We start from the raw sequence: 22,155 nt of genomic DNA, 5'->3' as shown, positions 1-22,155 counted from the left end.
AGGGCACCTGGGTGGCTCAGTTGGTTAAGTGTCGAATTCTTGATTTCAGTTCAGGTTATGATCTTGGGGTCCCGAGATCGAGCCCCCATGAGCCTGCACTCTCCGTATGGAGTCTGCTTAAGCTTCTCCAACTCCTTCTCCTCCCCTCAACCCCCTCATCTGTGCTTTCTCTCTTAAAAAAAAAAAAATGTAGACAAGTGCTTAAAACATTGACTATGAGTGGTTGGATTCAAGGGCCAAAGTATACAAGCATTAAGTAGGTCCTTTCCAAACAACCTGGTCACTATGTGCCAGCAAAGACAAGTGAGCAAGAAAATATCAGAGCTGCCACATTTTGTATTCTTGGTATGGATTCCTAGTTAGCTATGTCCTGGAATAAGAAGTAAAGATGATCTAGTTGTTTCTGAAATGACATGTGGCCAAAATAATCAAAATGAGCAATAATTTGTACAAATGGTACCACTTACTTCTCTCTGACTGGCTATTATTTCACTAACCCTGTAGAGATGTAAAAAGATCAGAGGCTAGAAGACTTTTCCTAATTCTACTTAATGAGGATGACTTTCATCACGGGACCTAAATGATATGAGGAGAGAGAAGTTCTGTGATTATGTTTCCTGTGCAGTCTGAGTTTATGAGCATGTTAAAATGGCTAAAGTTATATGAGATATTGATGGGGATGGATACAAAAGCTGGGTCAGATTTATGAAATGAGAGATAAAGGAAATTTTTGGATTATTAGCTAATAGATTCATAATTAAGATTCAGGAAAAAACATATCTATATAAAGATCATCTTTGCCATCTAGGCAAAAGACATTTTGATGGTGGATAAGGAGTTAGGATAATGAGGTCCTGGGAAACTGTCCAAGGACAGTTTGAGACCTCAAAGGATGAAATAATTTTATAATCTATGACAAACTATAGAAAAGTACAGTCCAGTGATCTGGAAAGGCAGGAGCGTCAACTGAGATTCTAGTTCTGGAATAGTAACAGTTATAAACTATATCCAGACTGCAGGGGGTACACTGCATAAATTGGTACTGGTGTTCAGGTATGGGTAATTCCTGTTCACTGGTTTTTATTGTTGATAAAGAATTTTGGCCTTTTGGGGGTTAAGTTAGTTTCATAATCTATTTTACAACCCCTAAAATTAAAAATAATTTTCTTGTGAGTGCTGTGAAGTGTGTAAACCTGGTGATTCACAGACCTGTACCCCTGGGGATAAAAATATATGTTTATAAAAAATAAAAAATTAAAAAAATAATAATAATAATTTTCTTTGTCTCATCCCTTGCTTTTTTCCAACCTCCAATAGTTTAATTAATTGACTATTTGACCATTATGGAGAAATCCTAGCTAGTATTTAAAATGATATTATTCTCCATACTTTCTGTGGTTTTATGTTATTTGAACAAATTCATAATTTCTCGTTATCAGTCACGCAACTCTCTTAAAAATTTAAGTAAAACTCCATGATTATTGTTTTGAGATTTAAATTAAAGCTATAATTTTTTGGCAATTATGTTTTTTTGTTTTCATTTTGTAAAAATGTGTCAGCTCTGTTGAATAGAAGTAGTTTGTAATGCTTGCATCCTCTAGTCTTCTATTTTTATTCATGTTTCCTGCCTCTAATTTCTTTGATTTATAAAAGCAATGATTATCAAACCCAGAAGAGAATAATTCTGTTAAGTCTCAAAAAACTGTTCACTGTCCCCCAAATATCCTGGTAAATCTCAACCATTTTGCATTTCACATTACATTGATAGGTTTCCTAGATTCTAAAATCACTTGCTTAAAATACAGATCTCAGAGCTCAACACAGATCAATTCCCCATGTAATTCTCAGGATGAGCCAAATTTGGGAAACATTACTTCCTATGTCATTGTCTTACTCTGCACACACAGACAAAATAAATTAGGAGGATACCTTTTACATACACAGAGAGTCTTTGCAGAATCTGTTTCATCAATGATGGCATTTGGGGACTTGATTTATCTAGAAAATTTACTTCAGTGATAGACCTTATTGAGAATTAGTTTCAACAGAATCTACAATATTACTCTATTATCCACTGGGAACACTTTAATTTAAATCTTTAGTAACTGGAAGTCTCCAGTATGGTAAGTGATTACAGCTGTGAATTACGGTTGCAACAGCTCAGGACTGAGACAAGCACGGCATGGCAATAGACAGGAAAAAACTTGACAAGTTTCATTTAAAAAGATTAATTAGAAAGTGTTGCTGAAAACTCTTCTGGTGTCATTTGGCTTAAGTTAGATTAAGAGAATCAGAAGTGACAAATATATTTTTGAACTCGAGAGTTTAAGGTGAAAGAGTAAGACATGGCAGCCTGATTTGTCTGTATCTCAAGGTTTAGGAGAAAAAAAAAATTTCTTCTGAAATTAAAGCATGTATTATGGGTTGCTTCTTGAGTTGGAGTCAGATTATATCACTGTTCTTGTCTACTCACACCTGTAAAATAATCTTAGGACAATACATGTTTGAAATGTCCAAGATTTTTTGAGCCAGATCAGAATTTGGCAAGTTGCAGACACAGATAAATTCCCCCAAATCCATATTCCTATTACTAGTTTTTCTTTCTGTAGCACTTGCTTCCACTTTACCATAAACAGTCCTCCAACCCCAACCACTTAAACCACCATATTTGCAATTGTGCAAACAAGCAGTGGTGTTTCCCATGGGTCTATACCAATTGCTCTAGTGGCCAAGACCACAGCTGATTTAAGCAACTGGGGCCACCTTTCTTTCTCATCTAAACCAAAACTTCACTCCAGCAGACAGTAGGGAGGTTAAAAGACCTAATGGAGGACATTTGTACTGGACAACCAAATCAATAGAAGATAAGACTCCTAGCTCAGCCACCTATATACCAAGTGACACTCCACTAGGGTGTAGTGTCCTTCTATGAGCTCATGGCATCCTCAGGATATCATGTCACCAGATACAATATAATGCACATCCCTCCATCCCCGCTATACAAGGTGGAAGCCACCGAGACTGCTTATAATAATGTCAGCAAGATTCCCCCTTCTCCTCATAATCTTTTTCCACATATTTCTTCTGAAAACATCACACACTGAAAGATAATACTTTCCCAGTCACAAATCAGTGAGTTCACCTTTCAGGAAGCTGTCATAATAGGGACTTTATGGCTGCTTGGAACAAACCAAAAGATGACTCACTGTGGTCAATCTTGTAGGGTTGTGAATGAAAATTAGAATAGGAGCTCACCAATAGTTAGTTACCTGGTTTCAACTGAAAGAGACTACTTGCTGCTCCCTCTGCTGTCATTTGGTTCTGTCCTATAGATTTAAATTGACTTGGCACACCCTTGAGAAAGGGGTTTCTTACCATTTTATAATCATGACCCCAATTCAGAAACAGCTAAAAAGTATACACCTTCTCTCCATAAAGATGCGTAGATGGACATATTGAGCAACAGTTGTCTGCAACATTTATAGGTTACACCCCCAAAGTTTGCCATGCCCAGAAATGGGACCCCTGAGGATCATGAACTTCTAGTAAGACAATTTAACTGCAGCAAAACTGGGGGAATGTCCCTTTCAGTTGTGATTGCAATGTGAAGACTCATTCTTTTTTTATAACTGTGACTTCTTTTGTGATATGGTCACTGATCACTGATGACTCTAGTGAGAACCTTTCCATATAATTGTTTCTGCACTTTCTCAGGAATATTTACCTTAAACTAATCTCTCTCTCTCTCTCTCTCTATATATATATATATATAAAACAATCTTTACCTTAAGATCTATATGAAGTGAAAGAATACTATATTTAAAAAGAAAATTACTTATTTAGCATTGGGTGTGAAATGGCAAAACAATTAAATCTCCAAGTTGCTGTACTCAGGATAATTATAATGCTTTAAAAATAGTTGTCAAGGAGAATATGGGTTTGCCCAACTAGATATCAATTTTAAACTCTAACTCAAAATGAAAGACCCTTTTTTCTCGTAAAAAAAAAAATCATAAATAAAATATATGTTCAATTACGGAATGTGGAGAATGTTGAAAACAAATTTGAAATAGGACAGGGAAAGCTCAGATTACATCATTCCATAAGTGGAAAAAATATTTGTTGAGCACATAAACCATATACATACAAGAGCATTTGGTACCATACCAAAAGAAAAATAGCCACAAAGTTGGCTAATTTGCTCCTGTTACGTATTTTCAAAAAAACCTATACTTGGTCTGTAATAGTCTTTATTAACCTTTACTGATTATGTTGTTTGGTTGTCTGACCAGTTTCAGGGAGGTTAGGATTACATATAGCAATGTTCTGTCTTACTCTGTTTAGGTACTTATTAGTAATTGAATACTTTTATTTGTAATAATAAAAAAAATAGAATCCTAAGTATGTACTAAGTTCTATACTGAGTACATTCTCATTTATATTCCCTTTCATTGCAATTCCCATGAGAATGTTTTATAATTTGAATATAGCATCGAATAGAGAACCTATGCATTAATATCTTTGATGGAATATGTTAATGCATTTTTTCAGAACTCATGACAATTTTACTTAGTGAAGTTATAGTAATGTAAATAAAATTTTTAAGATTTTATTTATTTGACATAGAGAAAGAGACTGTGAGAGAGGGAACAAAAGGAGGGGGAGTGGAAGAGGGGGAAGCAGGCTTCCCACTGAGCAGGGAGTCCCATGTGGGGCTTGATCCCAGGACCCCTGCATCAGGACCTGAGCCGAACACAGATGTTGAATGGCTGAGCCACCCAGGCACCCCTAAATAAATTTTAAGTGATTTTTTTTTTTTTGCAATCGGTATCCATATATGGACACAAAATGCAGAAGACCAACATGAAGGATACACTACGCCAAATCAAATGCAAGAAAATAAATTCAGATGTGATCAATCTAAGGCAGAGATTATTTGTTGTTAAGTACTATCAACATTTTCTTGGTGAGGAGAAATTGAAAGATTATACCAAATCTCCAGATTTATAGTTTATATCACTTACAGTTTAAATAAATAATTTTTAACAATCACAAGTTACACCCATTTCTTGATCTAAATGCAGGTATCTACTTATAATCAATCCCCTAACTGTATTCATGAAATTTCAAGTTAAGAACCTGTTCCTTGAATCATTTTAAGTGGACATGGGAATGGAATGGACTCCTTAATTATTACTTTGAATTTCTGGGCCTCAAGTAAATAGAGGTGAGCACCCCTTCTACAAAGAATATCTCAGGTATGCTTATTTCAGCTTCCTTGTGCCATATATTACAAATCCCAAAGGACATATAGAAAGTCCTTACATCTAGAGAAGGCCATCACTTACCTTCTTCTTGTTCTGATCATTACGAAGATACATGTGTGTTAACCTACTTTATTTCCTCTTCTCATATCAGAAGCTATTGGGAAGCCTATCTTGCTGAGATGAATGTTTTTCTCTTGTAGACCTACCACTTCTTTGCTTTGGAATTTGAAACCGAAATACAAACTAAATGTCTCAAGTATCCTAAAGAGAGCTCTGTTAAATAATCATGTGGAATATGAGCATCAAGGTGAGAACTTCCTGCTTGAAGAACCCAATTCTAGCTCAGACTAAACTCTCCTGTTACAATTGCTCCACAAGTTGCTTGACCTGCCCTGAGCCTCTGCTTCTCGGATTACTTCTTTGTCTTCTAACAGGCTAAAAATGTGACCAAAGCATAGCATCCTTTTTTCCACTAAGAACAAGACATCACAATTCCAACACCCCACCGTGACGCTGAGCTGGGGAAGAGAATGGAGAAAGTCATCCATACAACACGGACAAAACTGACTTCTGAAATCAATGGAAATTATAATTGAGCTGTAGATATTTATCCCTCCTAAAGCCTTCCATTTCTCAAATATTTAAATGATGACTTTGCAATACGACTTTCACTTCATCAGCGTCTCTGTGGAAATTGGAAATTACAGTATGTGATACAATTAAAATGTATATCCACAACCACTCAGAATAATCATGGCTAATTAGAAATTATGAATCATTAAAATGACATGGTTTTCTGTCAGTATGTGTGCACAGCACATTCATGTCTTCTAACTTCCCAATCCAATCTCAGTAAATCTAGGGAGGTACATTTGTTTCAATATTTCTATTAAGCCCTTCCATTAAGTAAATTACCATTACAGCCAAAGTTTAAAGGTTATCTGGGCTAGCAAACTACTCAACATAGCTAATACATATAATTAGCTGTGGTGAGATTCCACATTAAACTTTTCCACCTCTATTCAGTGGATTTCCAAAAACAAATCATTTATGAATGCTTAGCAAGGACACTACAGTGCTCCTGATGGAATTCAAAATACTTTTTTCATAATAAAATTCTAATTTCTATTTTTTCTTGTACCCATCATTAATTTTGACTTTAAAAAATCAGCAAAATACTTCAATATTTCTGAAACAGTGGGATGGTCTATGAGGAAAATGGAACTATACAAAAAAAAAAGAAAAACAAATGGAACTGAACTAAAATTATGAAATTTTTATTTGAAAACTCAAATTGTTTTTTAAGAAAAACCTCTGAATTTAAAGGAAAAAATGTAAAAACTGTTTCTATTCAAATAGGCTATATTTAAGCAATATTCTCAGAGAATGTCAACTATCCAGTTTTCTTATTAAATTCTTCATAGAGGAGAGATATTTTGGTGAGGAATTCCAAGAAAGACAGCCATAGAATAGGTCTTCTCTCCAATTGCCCACAAAGTCTACATATTGCTTATCTCTGCTAAGCCAGAGTACAGGCAGCCCATGCTAGGTGCTCCTCCTTTTTTTTCTTGGCAAAGGAGGGGGTTGGGGGGTAGGAGTGGAGGGGGAGAGGGAGAGAGACAATCCCAAGCAGACTGTGTGCTGAGCACAGAACCTGATGCAGAGCTCAATCCCATGACATGGAGATCATGACCTGAGCCAAAATCAGGAATTGGACACCCAACCAACTGAGCAACCCAGGCACCCCACCTGAGGCGCAGCTCCTTTTTAAGTTAGAACCACCGAGGCAGAGGGTATAATGAATATGAAGGAAAATGACGAACACAGATCTGTTGTCTCAGAAGAAACTGATGACAGTTATGAATTAACAATCCAGAGAAAAGTTTCAAACACCTTCCTCCCTTAAAAGGGTGATAAACATGCTCCAAGGTCTAAGTAGAATATGATTCCAGAAATCTCCAACCTGAGTAGAAAGAACTTGATGTAAGATTACAATGTTTTAGGAATCTAGTGGGTAGTGAGACAGGATTGAGTATAAGTGGGTGGGATGGATATGCTTCTACTTTTGCATACTATAGATACAGACCAAAAAAAAAAAAAAACCACTGTTAGTGCATAAAATATTCTTCAGCTGATGCAGGATTGATGCTGCCATCATTAACATGCTGGTTATTAAGCTGTTGTCTCTCAGCTTCAGATCCATACTTACAGTCTCTTCTTTGTGATGCTAAGGCTGGGACTCTATAATAAACTTCCTTTCTGCTTTGCTGGCTGGAAACTTGTTAGACTCTGCTGGTAGGGCCTCTGAAAGGAGACTGGATGGCTAGAGGAGGAAGAAAGGACTTACTCCTCCTTGTTTTTGCATTATTTTCCTTCCATTATTCCTTCTTCAAATGTTCCTCACTTTTGGTGTGGCACCTAGCACCTGTTTACAGTCTGTATTTCCACATCTCAAGAATGAGCCTCCTCATGCTCTCACAGAAACCAGCACTAGTTAGTCAACACTCTTTCCTCAGAGGTCTGGCTCCCAACACTTTGGGGTCCCCTCCAATCATCCAGTTTCTGGTAATCCCAACCTTTTTGGAGGAATGAAGTGTTCTCCCAGACAAAAGACACTAGCTGTTTTTTTGTAATTATCACTTCTGAGACACCTCAGTGTTGCCTTTGTCTTCATAGTCCTTCAGTACCCACTTAACTAATTGTCTACATTAAACTCACTATTAAAATAACTGATGTCATTTTCTGACTGGACCCTAATATGGTAAGTAAAACTATTTTAATACTGATGCATGCAGACTTCTGCAGTTCATGGTCTGGTTTGGTGACCATGATGGTGGACATAAACTCCTGTTTGCGTATCCTTTCCTTTGATGACCATCTCATCCTTTGGTCCTCATGGGGGACGGGGTGGTGCTGTCCAAGTTGGTATCCCAACCTTATGACAGGAAGGGACTAGGCCCAAGTTGAACAATCAGATCTCCCCAATCTTCTGCTATAAAGACTGGTTTAGGGCAACGTAGGAGACAGAGCTGGCTAGTGACAGACTTCCTTGGGACTCTGCTATGAGAGATGGTGATGTTATGTGAGAGATTAAAGTTGTAGAAATTAGCTTTTAATGTACCTTCTTACATGGAATTTTCATCTATAGTAGAAGGAAATGAGAGAAGCAACAGAAGAGAGAGCGAAAAAGACAGACAAAGAACAAACTTTATCTGAACACTTAGATCTGGTGCTTAAGCTACTGGGGATTACTCAGGCATATCTGGAACTTGAAACCAAAAATTGTCTAACCAATGAGCATCAGCAAGAGTCATGTAAGGAACTAAAACATTAGTACTGGAGAAAAAAGAAAAATGCTTCACTGAAATAACCATAAAATATACACTCAAGTTTTCAGAGTCTGTATGTAATCAAGCCACTTTCACTTTTATTACTTAAAAGGTGAGCAGAATATATTACCTATGTGTGGGACACTGGTGTGGTCATTTTGCTCACAAGTGACATTAACAGGAAACATTATGTTGGCTATTCTGCCTGTTTTAGAGATATATTATTAATTACTACAGAAATACCTTGTTTATTGTGCCTCTCAGATACCATGTTTACCAACTGAAGGTTTATGGCTACCCTACACTGAGCAAATCTATCAGTGTCATTTTCCCAACAGCATGTGCTCACTTCCTGTCTCTGTATTACACTTTGTTAAGTCTCACAATATTTCAAACTTTTTTTATTACTCTATTTGTTATGGTGATCTGTCATCAGTGATTATGACTTGCTGAAAACTCAGATGATGGCTAGTATTTTTTGGCAATAAACTATTTTTTAATTAAGGTATGTACATTGTTTTAGGGACATAACACTTTTGCACATTTAATAGACTAAGTACAGCATAAGCATTAACTTTTATATGCACTGGGAAACCAAAACATTAATTTGACTTATTTATTGGGATATTTGCTTTATTGTGGCGGTCTGGAACTGAACACCAGCAGTATCTTCAAAGTATGTCTGTATACACAAAACTAATTGTCATTTAAAATTCAGTCTTGCTTAAGGGTACATCTAAGAGTAATGAAACCTTGGTATCTAAGAGTAACATATCCTTGCTTTTATTATGTCTTATATGACCCACTGAAAACCATTATAGAATCACATCTTTTCAGGTGGCAATGTTGTATGAGATAATAAACAAATTAGAACAGCTAAACCAAATTATTAAAGCACCAATCTTTAGAAGTCTCCCCAATATTTGAATTTTCACTACACACTCCTATAAAGTAAATAGGTATTTCTTATATGCCACTCCTTCTAAAACCTGAAGGTCTTTTTCTTTTTATTTGATATAGATCATCACAGAGATGAAAGAAGTTCAGAGTGACTTGTGATTTCTCTCCTGGGACAGAGATTTCTTTTCTTAGTCTCAGAAAGGAAGCCACGCCAGCCATGAGAGGGGATTCCCCTTCTTCAGGACATGCAGCCTAACAGATTTCTACATCATCTCAAAGGGAAAGACTCCAAGAAGTTAGACCTCAATTATGACTGCTCTTTTCACCACTGGAAACAGAACATCTGCCAAGTGATTTTTCCTCTTGCTCTAGTGGAATCTGACTGCATCTGATAACATCTGACAGCTGCCCCTCAGAGATCTTGAACTTATAAGCCAGGAGGGCTTCCAGCAACCCACATACTTTGCGTGACTTATGATATCCAAAAACCCATTCCAATTGCTTTCTTGCCATTGTGACCATGCTTACTTACACAAAACTTGCAGTCTGAGAGGCAGGAGCCTATTGGCTCCTGAAATGTGGATGACACATTTCTCGATCTTGGGGTAGACACAGTGAGAATCAGATCTCCACTTTTGAATGGAATTTTCCAGGCCCCCACCCCTCATTACACACACATTGGAACTCGCGGATGCTTTTTCTCTTTGAGCATAGGATAAATGCCAGTCCTGCAATTTGTTTTTTGTTTTTTGTTTTTTAAATCCTTAACTTCACAAAGATTTACGTATGAAATCATGCATCTGTTTGCATCCACACAACTGTGGCAGAATCAGAAAGACTTGAAAGATGCAATCCTGGGCTTCTATCTTCCATCCCAGATACCCATGCCTTCACTCTTTAACCCTCTTCCAATGCCCATAGACAGTAAAGAAAACAAAGATGATGGCAGTGAGCTAGCGTGACTGAATCTTATATTTTCAATTTCTGCCATGGTCATAAAAAATAGGATTTCCCTCTAATCTTGAGGGTATTCATGCCAATTTTCTGTTCTTTAATTGGGCCATGAATATATTAAGTTACCTGCTCTTTGATTTTAATATTCATTCTCTTTCTTTTTTTTTTCTACCATTGCAGGAGAGCACTGCATCATAGCTTGAATGTGTGCTTCTAACAAAAAGCATTTCCCAATGATTTTGGAATTAACTGGGTGCTTAAATTTTGTTTTTCAATCAAATAGTGTTAAGAGCCCCAAAACAAAGACTTTACCATCTACATATGCACAATTAAGTAAGTCATACATTATAGTTACAAACATTTTTTGAGTATTTAAAAATATATGTGAATCACCTTTTGTGCCTTAGGATTTTTTAATCATTGTTGTTAGGAAGATAGAGCCATAATCAATCAATTAAAGTGAACAATCCATACAATGTTCAATTGGTGCTTTTTACATAGTGTCTATCAATGTCAAATACTAGTATTACTATTACTAATTAATCTGTATTTAGGTTACCTCTGAAGTGATTAAAAATATAAAAACCTTTACCAACAATAACAAGAAGTGATTTCATAAGGAAAATTGTATATATAAATTGTAGTTTAACTTCCATACAATGCCTTTAAAAAGTTACATAAGCCTTCTCAGCATTATACCAAGACAACCCATACCATATCAAATATAGGAGGCATATTTTAAATAATCCTTCAAGTTTTATAGAACTGATCTACCATTTTCAAAATAAAAATTTCTTCCAAGCATTCTGCATGATTTGTCTCTTGAGCTTGTCAAAATTGTCTTTCTAACATTCAGACTTCAACATTTATTTTAATGATTGAACAAATTCATGTTCTCTGTGAGCAAAACAAAACATCCACTTACCTACAAACTTTGTGCACAAAATTGTAGTGATTTATGAAATTCACTTAATAGCAACGATGCTCAACAAATGAATTTGGCAGATAAGATGGCTGATGGCATTTCCCGGAAAGGGTCATCAGAGGGATGAGACAGGAAGCCTGATTTCAGGTTCCTCCTGTGGATAGGAGGAGAAGAAAAGAAGGCGTAGTAAGGTGAATATAACTTCAAGTAGCTTAGCCATGAAAAAACATAGCTATTGAGAGACGTGAGAAAGTTTGAATGTTTTGTGAACACATGAATATTATGTTTTTCAAGTTAGGGAAGATTTAATCATGTTCAATGGACTGAATTGAGTCCCCTCCAAATTCATATGTTGAAGCCCTAATCCTCATTGTGACTCTATATTGAGATAGGGTCTTTAGCAGGTAAGTACGGTTAAATGAGTTCATAGGGTGGGGCCCTAATCCAATAGAATCGTGGCCTCATAAGAAGAGAGAAATTTAGGGTCCTGACCCAGGCCCTCTCCCCGCCCCACATGAGGACACAATGCAAAGTTGGTTGTTTGCAACCCAAGTAGAGGGCTCTCTCTAGATACCAACACTGCTGTCTCATTGATCTCCAATGCTGTGAGAAAATAAATATATTTTGTTTAAGCCATCTATTCTATGGCATTTTGTTATGGCATCCCTAACCCAAAAAGACTAATTAAAACTTTTTTTTTTTTTTTTCTGAATCTGAATCCTAATGGAAATACTAGCATGGATTTCTAGAAAAGTATGTCTTTATTACAGTTAATAAAGTTTGAGGCTAGGATTATTTTTTTCATTTACAAAAATGTTAATATATATATCTAGCTGCAACATTTCTAAAATTCTAATCTATTTACTAGTGAGTGGTGACAATTTGAATTTAGGCACCAGGTCTCCCTAATCTGTACCCCACCCCTTTAAACTACTTAGATTCACATATATTAGAAGCTATGTACTTAATTATGAATTAGATTGAGTTTAATGATAAAACGAAAACTGTGCCCACTCTCCAATGCCTCCCAGTAAACCTAATAGAAGTATTTTGGTAAGAAGTCAGGTGGTGGTTAATTAAATAAAATGGTGTAGGTTATACACAAACATGCATGTCAGGTTACTGAGAATGAGAGTCCATGCTAAATATTTTCTTTTTCTTCAGTGTCTTGTGGTTTTGTTTGTTTGTTTGTTTGCTTGCTTGCTTTTATCCCAGAATTTTTCTCTAAGTCTTGGGAAGATTTAATTTTACCTACAATATTAAAAAAAAAAAAAAAAGACACTGTGACAAGATACTGTTCTCTCCTTAAAAAACAATTAATGTGGTAGCTCAAGCTTTTCTAATTATGTTCAGTATCAAGATAATTTATTTTGGTTATTCGGGAATGAAATTCAAAAATTTAAGTTGAAAATGAGCATGAAAAGTCATGCTTCCCTCCTCAAGCAAGGTCCCCCCAAGGTATTGCTACTTTCTTTTATTTTTTTTTTTAAGATTTTTTTTAATTTATTCATTTGACAGACAGAGATCACAAGTAGGCAGAGAGACAGGCAGGGAGAGAGGGGAAGCAGTCTCCCTGCTGAGCAGAGAGCCTGATATGGGCTCTATCCCAGGACCCTGGAATCATGTCCTGAGCCTAAGGCAGAGGCTTTAATCCACTGAGCCACCCAGGTGCCCCCAAGGTATTGCTACTTTCAAGTCAAAGCCCAGAAAGGGAGGAGAGAGCAGAAAGGGGTGTGTTAGTTTCTCCAGGTTGTTATAACAAATCATCACAAAGCCAGTGGCTTACAATGACAGGAATTTACTCTTCTACTATTCTAGAAGCTAAAAAGGGCTGTGACTCCTCAAAGGGCTCTAAGGCAAAACAGGCTTCACGCCTCTCCACGGTGGCTGGCTCCAGGCACATCACTCCAGTCTTTGCGCTACGGTTATCTTGCCTCCCCCACTTCCCTGAGTCTCTCAAAGCACCCTTTGCCTTTCTAAGGTCTATGTGATTGTGTTTAGGCCCCGCTGAGCTAATACAAGGGAATCTCGTCTAAAATCCTTACTGTAATTACATTTGCAAAGATCTTTCCCAAAGAACATTTACAAGTTCCATGGATTAAGACTCAGTATCTCTGGCCATTATTCAACCTATACAAAAGGGATTTTTTTTTTTTTTTTTTAGATCTTAAAAAGGGAGCTCTCTTAAAGAAGACATACACATAAAAGTTTATAGCAGTGGGACACCTGGGTGGCCCAGTTGGATAAGCAGCTGCCTTTGGCTCAGGTCATGATCCCAGGGTCCTGGGATCAAGTCCCACATTGGGCACCTTGCTTGGTGGGGAGCCTGCTTCTCTCTCTCCTTCTGCCTGCCATTCTGCCTGCTTGTGCTCTCTATCTCTCTTCAAATAAATAAATAAAGTCTTTTAAAAAAAAGTTTATAGCAGTAACAACAGACTGGAAATACTACCAATGCCCATTAAGACAAGAATGGATAAACTAAATATGGTATCATCAAATAATGGAATACTTTTCAGCAGTAAAAAGTGGAGGTCTGACATATGGATGGATATGTTACCTCAGCAGGTCTTGTTAAGCAAAAGAAGCAAGACACAGTAAGTACATACTATATAATTCCACTGATATGAAGTTTCAGAAAAAATAAATAGGTGAATAAATACAGAAATCAGAACTGTAATTTGGAGTGGAGGAACAGAGAAGATTGTTAGGAAGTAAGTTTGAAAGAACATTCTAGAATGGCATAAATGTCCTGTATTTTTATGATGTTTGGATTAAATATGAATATATATTTGTTAAAACTCATAAAACTATGTTTAGGATATGGGCATTTATTAGCCAGAATCATACATCAATTAAAAAGGAGGAACAGGGCCTGAACTGAGAAGTGGTTAGAGAAACAGCCCCCATCACCCTACTATAAAATGAATCCACTATAAAATGAATCCTAGGCTTTGCACCTCTGTTAGTATTCCCCAGACTGAAGTCTCTGAAATATGTACTCTGGCATATGATCAAAAACAAAATCATCCTGACCATCAAAAAATATATCTGAATTTCCATGTCTTTGCTCAACATTTCACTTGCTTGCTTGCCTTTATAATTGCTAAATTCCCAAACTATGCCAAGAAGACATATTCTATCATTTTTATCGCTGGTAGTTTATAACACTACTGGTTAGCCAGTGGATGCCTAGAGTTTATATGGTCTGTTCACAATTGATTTGAGGCAAACCATGACCTCAGTTCTGCATAATACCCTGGTAAATTGAGAGTCGACTGTGGTTGTCTCATTTCATCCTTCTCCTCATATATCCTACAGAATTTACATAAAAATCCTATAGATTTCCACTTCATAAAATTATGCTTTCACTTCTTTGTACACAAATTTATACCTCCACTCCCTTCCAGGTCATCTTAATCCAATGACCCAGAATATGTCTTTCATTTTCTTTCATTTATTTTCATCATATGATTTTCAATTTGGATTTAACATGTTGTCAAGTGACCTTTATTTTTTCTTCCCCTGGCACTAGTTAAACCAGATTCCTTTGTGTGTACAGTAACATTCTACTGGATCTCACCACAATTGTTTTGATTTTTATTTATATTAGATAAAGAGTTGCCTGCATTTTCTTTTTAAGAAAATAAAAACAGATAAAAAGAAAGCTATATTGTTTTATATGAAAATGCCACCAATAATAAGAGAATATTAAAAAATGTAGAGTTCTTAGTCTTAAATATATATATATATATATATATATATATATACATATACAGTGACTAAGATCCAGATAAATACTAGAAAATGCCTCTAGAAACAGCAAGAGAATGAAAATAATTCTCTAAATTTGTGTGGAGGGAGGGAGAGTAGGAGTGAATTGCTGATAGAAATTTGGTTTGAATTGCTCACAATAAATGTTTCAGGGAGGATTTGGAGACCCATCTCCCTATTAACTGTAGTAACATAAAACCTATGTGAGCTGAATTATACACTGTGGAGAATCTACAGGGATTTAGTTGGGTTAGTAAGTGTCAACTTCCTGGAACTATGAAATAAGCTGGAAATAATTTGCTAAGAAGTTTCTTGAATATGAAGTGGCTTTAATAAGATACTTTGATGAGTAAATGAACCAGAAAATTAAGGGCTAAATTTTCCTTACATTTCAGACATATTTGCAGTGATGGTAAGGTCAAAACATTTGGATTATAATTTGAGAACCATCACCTCTTGAGGTAAAGAATATTTAACCAAGTCATTGTCAGGCACTAAAATAAAATCAAGAATCCCACTAAGTCAAACGCAATGCATAGGTCTAGAGCTCGTGTTTGAGAAAGGAAGACTGAACCACACCGGTGTACATATTATTCAAATGCATAGATCAGCAGCTACATTTTGAGATTGAGGTGTGCAGAAAATCACATCTACTACTAATCAAGTATGTAAATCATTTTTAAGTAAAACGGAATGAATTTAAAGTTCATTTTATAAAACATCATATGCATTTTTATGAAATAGCTCCGAGGAGCACAGAGATTAACAGACAATTGGAAAATTTTCGCATCTCTGCCAAGATTGTGTATTGTTAATGATTGCTGTGATCACAAGTAATTGTAGTGTTTTACTTGCTTGAACATACTTTTTTAGTGACAATATAAGCATACATCCAGAGCATTACCCTTGTGACTGCCATCCATAGACATATGATATATATTCTATATATTCTATATTCTATATATATATTCTATATATTCTAATATATTATATATATTCTAATATATAATTCTATATATTCTATATTCTATATATTCTATATATTTTCTATACTATATATACCATTTGAGGAGAGAGAAGCCATAAACCCTGACTCTTACACCTGAAACAATCCATTTTCTTCTCCACAAAAATATATCAAATACATGAAATAATGGTTTTCATGAAGATGTTGGGAAAACAAACAAACAAACAAACAATATGCTCCTTCCTACTTATTTATTTCTGCTAATACTGAGGAGTTTTCCCATTACCCAGACTAGATACTTTATATTCATCTTTGATTGCTCACTGTACTGTAATACAGAAATAGTCTTTGTTTGCAACAAAAATCTGCGTATTATCATCTTCTGCTTCCCTTCCAGTTGACCCTTTGTGTAAAACTAATCTGTTCACCATGTGTGTCTCTCTTCCATGTCCCAACAGAGCGAAGAGTAAGATATAGAGGTTGCTCACCTAAAATCCAAGTTTTTTTTATCAGATAGACTTCAGAAGTACTTGTCCTCTAAACAAAATCCCTATGCTGCCTTGCCTCTCCTCTGGCCCATTTGCCTTCATTCCTGAATTTAAATTTCTTCTGGAGGAGTGTAAAGGTGAGTACTTTCTGGGTGGAAACGCAAGGTTATGAAAGGAAAGCACAAGCCCTCTATATTGATTTTACATATTTGAAGACTTTATGTGGCTGTCTGCACAATATATCTGCTGCAGAAAAGGAAGAACTGAAATAAGAGTGTTTTACATTTTGTAAAACAGAATGTTCAGGCCAAGGCGTTTTGTAATTTTGAATTTTATTTTGTAAAACATAAACATTTACTCAGTCTTTCTTTATTGGTGACTTATCATGTTGACCTTAACATAGTTCCTTTTTCATGTATTTATAGTAAAAATTAACAATATAGGATATTGAGAAGTCTGATAAAATTTTTATTGTGTATTACTATACTACCAACAGAAATTAAAAATAAAAACATGTCCTTTAAGTCTTTAACTCTTATAAATTCAAATACAGCAACCAATTACACATATATTAAAATAAATTTTTATACCAAATTACCTATTAACTATAACACTAATATGTTATAGAATATTATGGTATTTCAACAAATCGAGTCAACATTATAGTCAAGTTTCATTAAGATAGAAGAGAGTAATATTTCATATCTGCTCACATAAACATTTAGACTCTATTTTACTTTTAAACCATAATAATTAAGTGAAGAAAAAGGAAGAGAGGGAGATACTGGTTGGCTTGCAAAAAAAAGCATCAGTTACTAATAATATAAAGATAACATGTTTGCACTAAAAATAACAAAACATGCCAGAAAGTACCTATCTGTGTAGCAGTAAACAAAGCCTTCCAGGTGAAAATACTATTATAGTTATCAAAACTTTCTTACTTAATTATTAATTGTTGTATTAGTCAGGATGCTTTCAACTGTAAATAACAGAAACTCCAGCCAGAAATGTTTAAAAAATTATTAGCTTCTGTAATAGGAAATCAAGAGGAAGACAGATGTCATGGATTCCTAATACAATAGTTTCAGGATATCCTCAGGACTTCAGTTCTTTCCCTCCCTTTGCTCTGTTGTTCACATTGTTGGCTTCATCTTAAGGCTGTTTACCCTGGGATCATGTAAAGGCTCTTAGCCTCCTTACTAATACGAGGAATGTGGTCCTTTCTCCAAGTCGGAACTGCCAGAGTTCCAATAACCAAGAGAATGGCATATGCTTGTCCATTTAAACAAATCACAATCCACCATTACAACTGGAGATGGAGCCAGTTTCTCCAAAATGAAATGGCTGATTAGTTTGTTATCAACATCTGAACAAATCTAGATTTGGTTACAAAGGAGAGATCAGGGAATAGAATCAAGCTAGGCAAAGAACCATGCTTTCTACAATTGTGAGTCTCTGTCAAGTGATCTTAAGTACATTCCTCATTATTCCCTCATCATAGCACCAGAATGAGAGTTCACACTTGGCTGGTACTCAACAGATGTTTCCTTGTCCTGCCTGATGGGGAATGTGAAGCCTCCCTAGAAGCACCCCTACTATAGATAAGAATTGAGGGAGAACTGAGTAGTGAAAAGCAAATATTAAAATGCTGAAAAAAATTGACTTGTTATCTTGGATTTAATAATGGCCATGCTGGGCACAATCAAAATATGTATGAGAAGCTTTAGAAAAATGATGTGGTACAGTCTCACAGAAGTGCTGTGGACCATAAAACATAACCTATGCATCCACAAATAATTTCAACATACATCAAATCCTTTCCTTACACTTGTTCACCCTCATGATCTTGTGGCTGACTGGGAGCTGTGACTCACTGCCATTTCCCAGCATCATGGGAGAATATTGTATTGCATACCGCTAAGCTAAGAAAAGATTAAAATTCAAAATTCATAGTACAGTATCTACTGAATGTGTATCACTTCCACACCCTCATAAAGTCAAAAAATCATTAAGTCAAAGCATCGTAAATCATGGACCATCTATACTTCATCCCTTTCTATTCAGGCCTTTACACATGAAATGTCGGTCACTGTTTAGGGCCTTTTACATTATTTTTGTTTGTTTGTTTTTATAACATAGTAAATAAAGGGAAATTGAATTGTAAGAATGTGAATCACCAAAAAAGTAGTTCAATGCTGCCTGTTCACCAGAACAGTTTATCCCTAAATAATGAAAGCAGATGAAATTTGTGAACCATTCTAAGTACTATGAGATGAATTATGCAGAATGGACATGATGTCCTATTAGTGGAAATTATCTAATTAGTATATACATATGCATATTCTCATAACCATAGGTTTTGTTTTGTTCTCTTTTTCCTTTTTAATGACAACACTCAGTGCAGTTAACAGGGATGAGATAGTGTGCAGTAGGATAGGCACTCTCAAACACAGTGGCTGGAGGTGTAACGGTTTCAAGGTCAGAGCCTTAAACTACTTGTATCTTTTGATCCTATACTGCTACTTCTTTAACTTAAATGAAAAAACATACAATGCAGAAAAGACCAGTCTACATTTTTCTCAAGGTCATTCATAAGTGTAATCATTTGAATATTCTAAATATAAAATTTTGAATTTATGATTTCAAAGCTAATGATTAAATACACCCTAGTTCATCCATAAAATAGAGTTGAATTTAGCTATTAAAATGACATATATAACCACATTGAGGAATTGAGGATAGCAGAGCTGGGATATGAAAATAACCTGACTTCTTAATATTACTGACCTCTGAACCCACCCAAATATTAGCATGTTCTACTTGGACTTCTTGTTTTGTGGACTAATACATTTCCCTTTCTGTCTGAATCAATATGAATTAGAATTTGTAGATACTTTCAGCCTAAATTATTTTAACTAATTCATAGACCACATTCAATTGCATGTTATAAAAATAGCACATTGTGACCAATGGATTTCCCAAAGAACTTACAAAGATTTCATCATTTAAAAATATAAGTATTTGTTTGGGCGCCTGGGTGGCTCAGTGGGTTAAGCCGTTGCCTTCGGCTCAGGTCATGATCTCAGGGTCCTGGGATCGAGTCCCGCATCGGGCTCTCTGCTCAGCAGGGAGCCTGCTTCCTCCTCTCTCTCTCTCTGGCTGCCTCTCTGCCTACTTGTGATCTCTATCTGTCAAATAAATAAATAAAATCTTTAAAAATATATATATAAGTATTTGTTAATTCTCTAGTTTAAAAGAGCAAATATATATATATATATTTAATCATCTTCCAACATACTAAAGTTTTTTTTTATAAATTAACTTATTTATTTTCTGAAAAACAGTATTCATTATTTTTTCACCATACCCAGTGCTCCATGCAATCTGTGCCCTCCATATTACTAAAGTTTTAAATAATTTTTCAAGGCTCATTTCTGAATAAAAAATTATCACAGTAAGCCACAAATAGAAGAAAATTTCCTTAATGTGATAAAGATGTCTAAAACAAATATTGAAAATATTTTCTTACATTTAATAGTTTCCAATTTTCTAATAGTTTTGAACCTAATATTTGGAAATGTGGAATAAAACAAACATGTCAGCTCTCACTTCTGCTTTTCAACATTGTTTTTTAACACCATAATTTAATCAACAATATAAGAAAAATAAGTTCTAAAATTTTTAAAGACTGAGATAAAACAATTGTCTTTATGTGATAGGATTTGAAGTTAATCAAACAAAAAATAAAAGCAAGATGAATTAGAATGTAGAGCTAGGTATATAGATAGAAATGCATAAAGCAAATACAGCAAAAAATGTCAATGAATTCATTCAGGCAATGCATGTGGGTGGGGGTGAGGTTTGGTACATCACCTATAGCAATAACACTATAGTATATTTTTGATCTACAAAAAGACATGTTTAAGATCTATAAAAAAGTAATTCTTGCTCTTGACATATGGGTGTAAAAAAGAATCTGAGAAAAAGATGGGACGATACATCATGTCCTAGAAAGGGAAGAACCAATAGCATAAGATATCATCTCTTGCCAAATTAACTTTTGTAAATTAATGTCTTCCCAATCAAAATCTCTGTGGGTGGAACTGTTGAATTACTATATTGTACACATGAAACTAATATAATACCATATGTTAACCAACTGGAATTAAAAATAAACAAAAAAAACTTTGTGGAAACTGAAACACTGATTCTATACTACATCAAAAACTAATGATGTAGTGTATGGTGACTAACATAACATAAAAAATAAGATAAAATTTAAAAGTTCATTTACTGCAAAGATGCAAAGAATTACTTTTTTTAAGTAAATATTAATTATGTTGAATATAAAAATAGAAGAGAAATATGTTACCACATTAAAAATAATAATCACTGGGTAGCAGGAGAATAAATGAGTCAATTTCCTTCCTTAAAATTAAATTATTAATAAAGATAAATACTTCCATTCTCAATTAAAATACTAAATATTTCTTTTTTTAAAACAAAAGTATACAGATTCAACAAATTAACAAAAATGGTTTAATGTAATCACAATTTTATGAATTGTTATTGTAAAATATTGTGAGGCATTAAAATTAGCCACCATATATAAATCACCTACTTTGGCCTATCTGACAGAGATAGGTGACATATTCCACCGAAGTTGCAATATTGAGATTTTTTTCACATAGAAGAAAATTATAGATTTTCCTATTTAAGAATTATTCAAATTTATAAGAAGTTATATCAAAACACATCCACATTAATGAATAATTAGTACTTTTTTTGAAGGTGCAGCTTTACAGAACAAATTATCCAGAGTTTATTCACGTTTTAAACTCTACAAATATTCCATGTGTGGACAATTTGTATAAATCAAAATAAATCAGGAAATTAATTCAGAATGAGGTCATATATAATGAGAAAGCTTATTCATATTATTTAAATACTTCCTCTCTTTTCTGTCTGAGATAAACCTTCCAATACTTTGTTCATGAAACACTTCTGGACCACATTTTATGACTAAGAATTTCAAAATAAATTGTTGCATTACATAAATATAAATAAAAATGAGATATCATTTTCTGTTATCTTTACCACGAAAGCCTTAAAGAAAAAAATAGGTGAAGAAAATCTCATTATATGAAGATAAGAAAAAAAAAATATGTATTTCTAAGAGGGCAAAGTTAAAAATCACACAGTTCTAAAATCTGCAGTTTTTAAAGATGTAGATTAACAGAATAAACCTAAGATGAAAGCTGAAATGAGCAGAGACAGTGGGCTATGAATAATAGGCAAGAGGCATTGAACTATTCAGGTAATTAAGGTTCATCTATTTATTTTTTCCTAATTATATCTCAGTCTGACCTGAGGGTCTGGTCAGGTTCCCTTGACAAGCTATTAGATTTGTTTTCAGATATTCCAACAGCCATCAGGGGTTTCTGAAAGCATCAGAGGACAATGTCAATATCAAGAACCAATAGAATCCATCATAGCTGAATTATGTCGCAAGATCCAGGAAACATGATACTGACTAGAGTGTTGAAAAAGTCAG

The 22,155-nt window shown here is 34.9% G+C and overlaps 1 long non-coding RNA gene across 1 annotated transcript in view; it reads right to left on the bottom strand.

The window, feature by feature from the left end:
* Positions 1 to 22,155, bottom strand: part of LOC116567251 — a 171,871-nt gene that overhangs the window by 104,406 nt on the left and 45,310 nt on the right. The window contains exon 2 of the long non-coding RNA XR_004276171.1: positions 11,376 to 11,529. This is a non-coding gene — a long non-coding RNA (uncharacterized LOC116567251). The remainder of the gene's footprint in view (positions 1 to 11,375; positions 11,530 to 22,155) is intronic.

The sequence above is a fragment of the Mustela erminea genome, chromosome 1 (genome assembly GCF_009829155.1).
Source record: "Mustela erminea isolate mMusErm1 chromosome 1, mMusErm1.Pri, whole genome shotgun sequence".
Taxonomy (NCBI): Eukaryota; Metazoa; Chordata; class Mammalia; order Carnivora; family Mustelidae; genus Mustela; species Mustela erminea.
Note: the sequence above shows the minus strand (reverse complement) of the source record. Positions and strands in the feature narration are given on the sequence as shown.